This window comes from Babylonia areolata, chromosome 11 (assembly GCF_041734735.1).
Source record: "Babylonia areolata isolate BAREFJ2019XMU chromosome 11, ASM4173473v1, whole genome shotgun sequence".
In the NCBI taxonomy this organism is placed as follows: Eukaryota; Metazoa; Mollusca; class Gastropoda; order Neogastropoda; family Buccinidae; genus Babylonia; species Babylonia areolata.
The window spans coordinates 17,364,118-17,376,352 of NC_134886.1; positions in this window are offsets into that span (position 1 = coordinate 17,364,118).

Here is a 12,235-nt window from a genome sequence, read left to right on the forward strand (position 1 = left end):
TTTTTTGTTGTTGTTGTTTTTTTGGTGTGTGTGTGTGTGTGTGTGTGTGTGTGTGGGTGTGGGTCTGGGTCTGGGTTTTCATAATGAAAACAGATAAAAACGCAAGTTAAATCTTTATACTGGTTGAACGTCTGACACTATGATAAGATTAACCATTGAAACACCCACGACAACCACCTCAACAACAACAACAACAGCAACAGCAGCAACGATGTTGAACGTGATTCTTGAAACATGTGCAAAATATGGCATTTTGTTTTATGGGAATTCTAAGATAACCAGCCTGTGTGGACAGAATATTACTGAAATAGCAGCACCAAGAATAACAACAACAGCAACAACAACAGTTCCAGGAACAAAATTGTAAATGATTTCTAAAACAAACTCAAAATCTGACGTTACATTCTATGGTAAGCTAATAACAACAGCCATTGTGAATAACATATGATTACATTAACACCACCACCACCACCATCACCACCACCACCAACAACTCGACGGCAACCACCACCACCACCACTACCACCACCATCACTACCACACACAAAAACACGACGACAACCACCCCCACCATCACCACCAACAAAAATAACACCAACACCACCACCACCACCAACAACAACACCACCACCATCAACAACAACAACACCATCAACAACAACAGCAACAACAATACCAACAACAACAACACCACCACCACCACCACAAACAACAACAACAAAAAACAACACCACCACCAACAACAACAACACCACAACCACCACCACCACCAACTCCACCACCACCACCAACAACAACAACAACGCCAACAACAACAACACCACCACCAACACCACCACCAACATTACCACCGCCACCACCAACATTACCACCACCACCACCAACAACACCAAAAACAACATCAACACCACCACCACCAACATTACCACCACCACCATCACCACCACCACTAACACCACCACCATCACCACCACCACCAACAACACCACCAACAACATTACCACCACCTAACACCACCACCACCATCAACATTACCACCACCACCCAACACCACCACCACCATCAACATTACCACCACCACCAACATTACCACCACCACCATCACCACCACCACCACCGTCACCACCATCATCCCCACCACCACCACCACCACCACCACCACCAACAACACCAGCAACAACAACAACAACAACGGCACAAACACCACCACCACACCACCACCACCAACACCACCATCAACAACAACAACACCAGCAACAACAACAACAACAACGGCACAAACACCACCACCAACAACAACAACAGCAACACCACCACCGACAACAACAACAGCAACACCACCACCGACAACGACACCATTATACCTAATTGAACGTTCAGTCACCTGTGGTCACAAGAAACCACCTTGGCTGCAAACGCGCACGTAGTCACATTCTGCATCAAGGAAATAATTTCACAAGGCCTTCAATTGTCTAACGGTAGATTCCCAGAAACCTTTTTTTTTTTTTTTTTTTGCGTTTGTTATTTTGTTTTTTGTTGTTCGGTTGTTCGTAGATTCTCGAAAACCACGTGTGGTTTTTGTGTTTGTTTGGTTTCGTGCAGAGAATGAACATACAGATGTGTCGTGTATAATCGTTGAATTGAGAAAAAACAAAAAAACAAAAAAAACCCGAACTCCAATAGCCCTCACTTACCTATGGTAGGTTTCCAGAAAACATGGTGATTTTTTTTTATGGGGGGAGGGGGGGGACGGAGTGTGCACGTGCAATTTTGTCACACGCGTAAACATCAAATAATAAAGAAATGAGCACAATATATATATAGTCAGTCGTGTCCGACTAAGACCATCAGAACAGCAGAGGAAGCAACTGCTGTTCCGACTATTTGGGCTAGAATTTGATTATAGTGGAGGGTGTCTTGCCTAAGTATATCCCCACTCTCTCGGCCAAGAGGGTTTTAGGACATAGCAGAGTGGTTAAAGCGTTGAACTTTCAACCAGAGAGTTCTTCTTCTTCTTCTTCTCCTCCTCCTCCTCCTTCTTCTTCTTCTGTCTACAAGTGTATTATGTATTTTGTTCAACTATCAACATTGCGTTTTCCACACTATTTTGCCATGGACAACCGTTCTTGTTGCCATGGGGTTCTTTAACGCGTTACTAAGTGCATGCTGCACACAGGACCTCCGTGTCTTATCATCACATCCAAACGACTAAAACCCAGACCATCACTCAAGGTCTAGTGGAGGGGGGTAGGGGGTTAAGGGGAAGGGGCGGTAAAAAAAAAATAAAAAAAAAAAAAATCCCGGTTCGCATTCATGGGAATCGAACACATGGACACTCACTGTACTTCCTAGCCGGGCGCTTTACCACTTGCCCACCCCGCCATCTGTTTACACCCACTGAAGCAGGTACCCCGCCACTGATCTAAATATAGCTATTTATCTATTTTTAGATCAGTGGTACCCCGCCCAGTAAGGGCCGAAACACACACGTACGTGCCAATGTTGGCGTGTTGCCTATAATCCATTGTCTGGCCCATGTCAGTTTCCTGTCCGTCAGTGGGTCTATTTTTAGACTGCGGGGATTCAGGAGACTTGTTGTGGAAGCCAGTTATTAATGGCGACTAATTAGTAGCTAACAGTTTTCTTCTTCCAGACTGTGGGACTATAGCGGGGCGGGGGGAGGGAGGGGGGGGCCGGGTGGGGGAGGGGGAGGGGGGGTATAGGGGGGGGGGGGGGGGGGCTGGGAGGGAGGGGGGATTTCTGGCACTTACTCATCTCCGTACATCTTTATTGATCCGTGTGTGTGTGTGTGTGTGTGTGTGTGTGTGTGTATATATATATATGTGTGTGTGTGTGTGTGTGTGTGTGTGTGTGTGTGTGCAGAAGTTTTGTGTATGTGTGTGTGTGTGTGTGTGTGTGTGCGTGCGTGCGTGCGCGCGCGCGCACGTGTGTGTGTGTAGAAGGTTTGTATGTGTGTGTGTGTGCGCGCGCGCGCGTGCATGCATGCGCACGCGTGTGCAGGGAGGGGGGGGGGGGTAATGAGTATATATATGTGTGTGTGTGTGAGAGAGTGAGACAGTGTGCGTATGTATGTGTGTTCGTGAGTGTGGATGTGTGTGTGTGTGTGTGTGTGTGTGTGTGTGTGTGTGTGTGTGTGTGTGTGTGTGCGCGCGCGCGCGCGCGCGCGAGCGTTCGCGTTTAAGTGTAATAGAGACAAAACAACAGACAGAAAGACAAAGCGCTGCAGGGACCGAGACAGACAGAAAATCAAAGAGACTGACCGAAACATAACCAGAGAAAGACGAGAGACACAGAGACAGGTTAGAAAGACAGTTTCAGTTTCAGTTTCAGTAGCTCAAGGAGGCGTCACTGCGTTCGGACAAATCCATATACGCTACACCACATCTGCCAAGCAGATGCCTGACCAGCAGCGTAACCCAACGCGCTTTGTCAGGCCTTGAGAAAAATAAAATAAAATAAAAAATAAATTAATTAATTAATTAATAATAATAATAATAATAATGAAAATAAATAAATAAATAAATAAAATAAAATAAATAATAAATAAATAAGACAACAATGATGATAAATAAGCAAATAAATGTAAAAAATAAATAAATAAATAAATAAAAGACAGCCAGAGAGAAAGACAGAGACAGAGAAACTGAAAGAAAGACAATCAGAGAGAGAGAGACAGAGGCAGACAGATTGACAGAAATACAACCAGAGACAGTGACAGAGACAGACAGACTGACAGAAACACAACCAGAGACAGTGACAGAGTGACAGACAGACTGACAGAAACACAACCAGAGACAGTGACAGAGTGACAGACAGACTGACAGAAACACAAACAGGAAAGACAGACAGACAGACTGACAGAAACACAACCAGAGACAGTGACAGACAGACTGACAGAAACACAACCAGAGACAGTGACAGAGAGACAGACAGACTGACAGAAACACAACCAGAGACAGTGACAGAGACAGACAGACTGACAGAAACACAACCAGAGACAGTGACAGACAGACTGACAGAAACACAACCAGAGACAGTAACAGAGTGACAGAAAGACAACCAGAGACAGTAACAGAGTGACAGAAAGACAACCAGAGACAGTAACAGAGTGACAGAAAGACAACCAGAGACAGTGACAGACTGACAGAAACACAACCAGAGAGAGAGAGAGACAGAGACAGACAGACTGACAGAAACACAACCAGAGACAGTGACAGAGAGACAGACAGACTGACAGAAACACAACCAGAGACAGTGACAGAGACAGACAGACTGACAGAAACACAACCAGAGAGAGAGAGAGACAGAGACAGACAGATTGACAGAAATACAACCAGAGACAGTGACAGACTGACAGACAGACTGACAGAAACACAACCAGAGAGAGAGACAGAGACAGACAGACTGACAGAAAGACAACCAGAGACAGTGACAGAGACAGACAGACTGACAGAAACACAACCAGAGAGAGAGACAGAGACAGACAGATTGACAGAAAGACAACCAGAGACAGTGACAGACTGACAGACAGACTGACAGAAACACAACCAGAGACAGAGACAGAGACAGACAGACTGACAGAAACACAACCAGAGACAGTGACAGAGTGACATACAGACTTACAGAAACACAACCAGAGAGAGAGACAGTGACAGAGACAGACAGACTGACAGAAACACAACCAGAGAGAGAGAGAGACAGAGACAGACAGACTGACAGAAACACAACCAGAGACAGACAGACTGACAGAAAGACAACCAGAGAAAGACAGATTGACAGAAACACAAACACAAACAGGAAAGACAGAGAGACAGACAGACTGACAGAAACACAACCAGAGAAAGACAGATTGACAGAAACACAACCAGAGAAAGACAGATTGACAGAAACACAAACAGGAAAGACAGACAGACAGACAGACAGACTGAGAGAAACACAACCAGAGAAAGATACGAGACACAGAAAGAGATGTCGTGTAAGGTATTTGTAAGATTTCCTATTGCCGCGCCGTGACCTCAGAACCTGGGAACAGCCAGCCACATTATCGCACAGCATTTCGGCACTATCTGCAGCACCGCCTACAGAGACAGACAGAACGAGAGACAGACAGACAGACGGACAAACAGACTGAGTGACTGACTGACAAACAGACTGACTGAGTAACTGTCTGACTGAGAGACAGATAGACTGACTGGTTGTCCGACAGACCGACAATCAGTCAGACAGACAGACAGACAGACAGGCAGACTGACTGACTCACTGACTAACTCTGTGTGTGTGTGTGTGTGCGTGTGCGTGTGTGTGTGTATGTGCGTACAACATACGTGTATGTGTGTAGAAATAGATGGAGAGATAGAAAGACACACACACACACACACACACACACACACAGAGAGAGAGAGAGAGAGAGAGAGAGAGATAAACTGACAATCACAAGAAAAAAAAAGATCAACAAATTAGAAGCAAAAGATTCGGTACTCCCGAAAACTGACGATTAAAGTTTCGTTTATCACGAAGACAGGTTTTTAGAAAAGATAATGCTTATTCTTGCACACAAAAAAACCTCACATAATAACATGAAATAAACATAATAATCACCATCATATATCACCTATTTATTCACATGAATACCTGGACCACTTCGGAATGAGAAACGGTACCAAATACAAAGCCAAGATATACAGGACGTAATAGACATGAATAAAGAAATGAATCGATTCAGGAAAAGATAAAAGATCTAACTAAATCATTTAACTACTTTTTCTCTTCTTGTCAGGAAGTGAGACTCTGTTACACAGAAGAACAGAGCGATGGAAGCTGGTCATTTAACTCTTTCCATACGAACGGCGAAAGAGACGACGTTAACAGCGTTTCACCCCAATTACCATCATCAAAATATTGCAAGCGGAAGGCTCTTATACTGAAGACGTGAATGTTGACAAAGAATACCACAATTCTGACGACGGAAGCTAAAGGTTGGATCATTCAGACACCTACTGGACATCCGAGGGGTCTGTGTAGAGGAGAAGAGAGGACTGGCCGTACTGAGTGAGTTAACCTTTTCACCGCCAGTCAATTTAGAGTGCAAAATTCCCTTGTGCTATAAACACAGAAATATGGCCTGTCCTACCGCCGAACATAAAGAGCAGTAGGTTCATGGATAACAGACCCATGATCTGGTCACCCTTCAGTGACATGGGTCCTCTACCCAGCTGCTGCATAAATGCGAGTTTGGCAGTGAAAGGGTTAAAGTCGTATCAGTCTTAACCCCTTGAGTGCTAAACCTTGGTAAAGAACAAGACCTGTATGGCTTTAACCACGATCCTGCCACTTGTATACATGTCGTTCATTTTGCTGAACAAATGAAATGTAAATAAAACTCCAAAGAGGAAGAAGTTCAGTTAGTTAAAGGACGTTGACTGAGATGCTGATCTGTAATGCTCAATGTTTTCAGCTCAGTGAGGTGACAACCCTTTACTCACGAGCATGCTTGTCAGCAGCTGTGAAAGAGTTAAGCATGAATTACCGACGTGGAAAAGAGGAAAAACTGATAATACCATCTTCCACACAAGAAACTGCAGACTTTCTTCAGCGTTTATAGGTCAATACTGTTCACGTCCCACAGGCACGAAATCATTTTGCTGAACAGTTATATAACCGTTTCTATTTTAACCCCTCTGTCTTTATTTCAATCAGAAGACTCCCTCTTCTTCTTCTTCTTCTTCTCCTCCTCCTCCTCCCCCGCCTCCTCCTCCTCCTCACCATCGTCATCATCATCATTCTTCTTTTTCTTCTTCTTCCTCGTTCTTCTTCTTCTCCTATTTCTGCATTCATAGGCTGTACCTCCAACATTCACTGGAATGCACGCGTGGGCTTTTACATGTACATGGCCGTGTTCACCCCCACCGTTTAGACAGCCATACTCCCGTTTTGGGGCGAGGATCTGTCGCTGAATGGAGCATAAATTTGCAAGCCAACGACAAGATGTATGTGCCCATCCCCAAATTGTTGCTTCCCCTTCGCTAAATCCCCCCCACACACACACACACCCACCCACCCTCCCCTTTCTACACCTCTCCACCCTACCCTCTCTTTCTCACGCCTCCATTCCTATCTCCTGCCAGAACAAGGAAGTTGTTGCTATAATATAATATAATATAATATAATATAATATAATATGATATGATATGATATGGATACTTATACAGCGCCTATCCTCCGTCTGAGACCAAGCTCTAAGCGCTTTACAAACTCGGGGTCATTTGCACAACAGGCTGCCTACCTGGGTAGAGCCGACTGACGGCTGCCATTGGGCGCTCATCATTCGTTTCCTGTGTCATTCAATCAGGTTTCAGTCACGCACAAATATACTATAAAATACAGACATATGACATTTTACGTGTATGACCATACTGTTTATTCTACCCTGCCGAAAAAGTGTTGAAGCAAAGAGTTGCATCCTCGAAAGTAATTACCAGCAGGACGTAAGCTTATAGCTGATAGCCAGCTAATGCTAAAAGATGCCACTGACGGCAGGTCAAACAGAAAAGCTAAAATCACGAGACGACCCTAATTGCTATACAAGAACAACAACAACAACAACAAACGCAGTAACTCATGAATAAAAATGATCCGATTTGTCGAAGTAACACATGACGGGCGCAATAGCCGAGTGGTTAAAGCGTTGGACTTTCAATCTGAGGGACCTGGGTTCGAATCACGGTGACGGCGCCTGGTGGGTAAAGGGTGGAGATTTTTACGATCTCCCAGGTCAACGTATGTGCAGACCTGCTAGTGCCTGAACCCCCTTCGTGTGTAAACGCATGCAGAAGATCAAATACGCACGTTAAAGATCCTGTAATCCATATCAGCGTTCGGTGGGTTATGGGAGCAAGAACATACCCAGCATGCACACCCCCGAAAGCGGAGTATGACTGCCTACATGGCGGGGTAAAAACGGTCATGCACGTAAAAACCCACTCGTGTACATGCGAGTGAACGTGGGAGTTGCAGCCCACGAACGCAGCAGAAGAAGAAGTAACACGATAAGATGAAGCGAGATCTCAAAAGCTTCCTATTCTGTTTCTTGATGAAAGTTCTCAACTGCCACTGTTTTGCAGCAGCCGAGTTGAAGTTACTGATATACGAGTGCGGACATTGACTGTATGTATGTATGTATGTATCTGTACGCATGTATTTCTCTCTCTCTCTCTCTCTCTCTCTCTCTCTCTCTCTCTCTCTGTATATATGTCTACGTCTGTCTGTCTGACTCTCTCTCTCTCTCTGTCTGCGTCTGTCTGTCCCTTGTTCTACACATGCACTCAAATCACAACGGCTATGTCGTTTCCATGGAAACACGAAGACAACACTAAGTAAACACACACAAAAAAAGGAGAGAAAAAAAGAGCCCGAACAAGAGACAGAACAGAAAGAAAAGAGAAGAACGGATACAATTAGCACAACACAGCGATTCACATAATGTTCACCTCACAGTCACGCCACATCAGGTCACATCTCTCTCTCTCTCTCTCTCTCTCTCTCTCTCTCTCTCACACACACACACACACACACACACACACACACGCGCGCGCGCGCGCGCGCGCGCGCACAAGATCCACCAATACATGGACAATAAAATAAATGAATAAATGAACGAATAAAATAAATAAATGAATAAATACCTGTAAGTCTCGGAATTAAATTCATGATCACACACACACACACACACACACACACACACACACACACACACAGAGTAAATAAATAAATAAATAAATAAAACCAAACAAATCTGTAATAGAAGGAAATTAATGGCCCACAAATGCAGAAAAATCACAATGTTGACCCGTCTCCACGACGATGTCACACACAACGCCACTTATGCTCTCGCTCCCAAAGTGTCAATTTATCCATCACTGAAAGACAGAAAGAAAGAAAGAAAGACAGAAAGAAAGAAAGAAAGCCCAAACAAGAGCAAAACAAAACTGATGCTCTCGCTCCCAAAAAGGCCAATTTGATATTCATTTATAACAAGACAGAATGAAAGAAAGAAAGAATGAAAGAAAGAACAACATCATTTGTGCAAGAAAGAAAGAAAGCCCCCCCCCCCCCCCACCCCACCACCCCCAAAAAAGGGAACAAAATTGATGTCCTCGCTCCCCAACTTGCTATTATATAAATCATTTCTAACGAGAGAGAGAGAGAGGGGGGGGGGGAACAAAACAAAACCGATGATCCAAAAAGTGTCATTTTATTTTTAAAAAAAATTTATAACTAGAACGAAAGAAAGAAAGAAGGAAAGAGGAAGGAAAGACAAAAACAAGAGCAAAACAAAACGAAAAAAAAACAACAACAAAAAACACGACAGTGTGTTGCTGAACACCTGTCGTTGTCTGACTCACCACGTGTGGCGAGGTGGCCCAGTGGTAGAACGTCCGACTAGGAAGCCAAGTGCCTGCTGCACACTGGACCTCGGTTGATCGTCTCTTCCCGAAAGACTGGACGCTCAGATTGATTCTCCTGTCAAACTTGGGTAGATAGGGCATGAGCGGGATTCGAACCCACACCCTCACGGACTCTTCATATTGACAGCTGTGCGTCTCAACCATTCAGACACACACACACACACACACACACAGACGAGAGAGAGAGACAGACAGTGAAAGAAAGGAGAGAAGGGGGTGGAGGTGGGGTGGGGGGACAGAGCGAGAGCGAGACGTAGAAATAGAGAGACAGAGACAAAGAAAGACAATGAGAGAAAGACAGACAAAGAGGGAGAGAGAGGGAGAGAGAGAGAGAGAGAGGTGGGGGGGGGGGGAAGGGAGGCAGAGAGACACAGACAGAGACTTTAACAAAGAAAATATCAGACTGCAGCTACAGCGTTTGAGCCGTGGGAAGAATCACCACCACCACCACCACAACACCCTTGCTTTGCCTCTGACATCCTTCTTGAACGCAGGCCGACTCTCACTGCCACTGGACCCCAGTCTGATGGGCAAGGACCGATGTGTCCTTCATATCCACAGACATCTGTAGACACACATGGCCCAACACTCGGCTTATATCACAGATTGACATAAGTTTCACATTTGGGCCAACAGCAAAGTGAGAGCTGTATTATCAATGGTTTCTCCAGTCAATGGGAAATCATTTACAGCTTAGTCTTTTGTGAAGGACTATGACTCTCAAACTAGGAGGCAAAATTGCACTGGCTCTTAGTGCTGCAGCCTTGTGGGCTAGTTGGCCTTTGTGAACCATCCCAACGCCGACGGTCCTAAAACCCTCTTGGCCAAGAGAGTGGGGATGTAACTTGGGCAAGACACTCTCCACTATAATCAAATTCTAGCCCAAATAGTCGGAAAACAGTTGCCTCCTCTGCTGTTCTGATGGTCATAGTCGGACACGAGTGACTATCATATATCCATAGACACACATGACCCACACCTACCTGTAGCGAGGTGGCCCAGACATCTATAGACACACATGACCCACACCTACCTGTGGCGAGGTGGCCCAGACATCTATAGACACACATGACCCACACCTACCTGTAGCGAGGTGGCCCAGACATCCATAGACACACATGACCCACACTACCTGTGGCAAGGTGGCCCAGACATCTATAGACACACATGACCCACACCTACCTGTGGCAATGTGGCCCAGACATCTATAGACACACATGACCCACACCTACCTGTGGCAAGGTGGCCCAGACATCCATAGACACACATGACCCACACTACCTTAGGCAAGGTGGCACAGACATCTATAGACACATGACCCACACCTACCTGTGCCAAGGTGGCCCAGACATCTATAGACACACATGACCCACACTACCTGTGGCGAGGTGGCCCAGACATCCATAGACACACATGACCCACACCTACGTGTGGCAAGGTGGCCCAGACATCTATAGACACACATGACCCACACTACCTGTGGCGAGGTGGCCCAGACATCTGTAGACACACATGACCCACACCTACCTGTAGCGAGGTGGCCCAGAGATCCATAGACACACATGACCCACACTACCTGTGGCGAGTTGGCCCAGACATCTATAGACACACATGACCCACACTACCTGTGGCGAGTTGGCCCAGACATCTATAGACATACATGACCCACACCTACCTGTGGCGAGTTGGCCCAGACATCTACAGACACACATGACCCACACCTACCTGTGGCGAGTTGGCCCTGACATCTATAGACACACATGACCCACACCTACCTGTAGCGAGGTGGCCCAGACATCTATAGACACACATGACCCACACCTACCTGTAGTGAAGTGGCCCAGAGATCCATAGACACACATGACCCACACCTACCTGTGGCAAGGTGGCCCAGACATCTATAGACACACATGACCCACACCTACCTGTGGCGAGGTGGTCCAGAAATCTATAGACACACATGACCCACACCTACCTGTGGCGACGTGGCCCAGACATCTATAGACACACATGACCCACACCTACCTGTGGCGAGGTGGTCCAGACATCTATAGACACACATGACCCACACCTACCTGTGGCGAGGTGGTCCAGACATCTATAGACACACATGACCCACACCTACCTGTGGCGACGTGGTCCAGACATCTATAGACACACATGACCCACACCTACCTGTGGCGAGGTGGTCCAGACATCTATAGACACACATGACCCACACCTACCTGTGGCGAGGTGGCCCAGACATCTATAGACACACATGACCCACACCTACCTGTGGCGAGGTGGCCCAGACATCTATAGACACACATGACGCACAACTTCCGCCTCTCTGCATGGGTTAGCCCCCCCTGAGTCCACCCTTGAACACTGTATCGCGTAATGCCCTCAGTGCCTTCATTAGATTAATTGGCGTTTTTAGCGGACAGGACTAATTTGCCATGGTACACTTTCGGCAGGGTGGGTTGGACAGGAAGTACCGGAGGTGGGGGTGGAGGAGGGGGAGGGGGTAAAGTTCAAAGGCGAGAACTGGGTCAACTGTTTGTGATTTATATCAATTTCCGGAACTGGGATGGTCATTTTTTTGGTGGTGTTTTTTCTCTCCTCTCTCAAGCCTTGTTGAAAGTTTCCGAATTGACCCTAAAGACGAAGAAATCTTTCTAACAACCGACCACGAGGCTAATATCTGTGTTAAACCTGATCTTAATGTAAAGAAAACTGATCTTAATGGTAGTGGAAACTGATTTTAA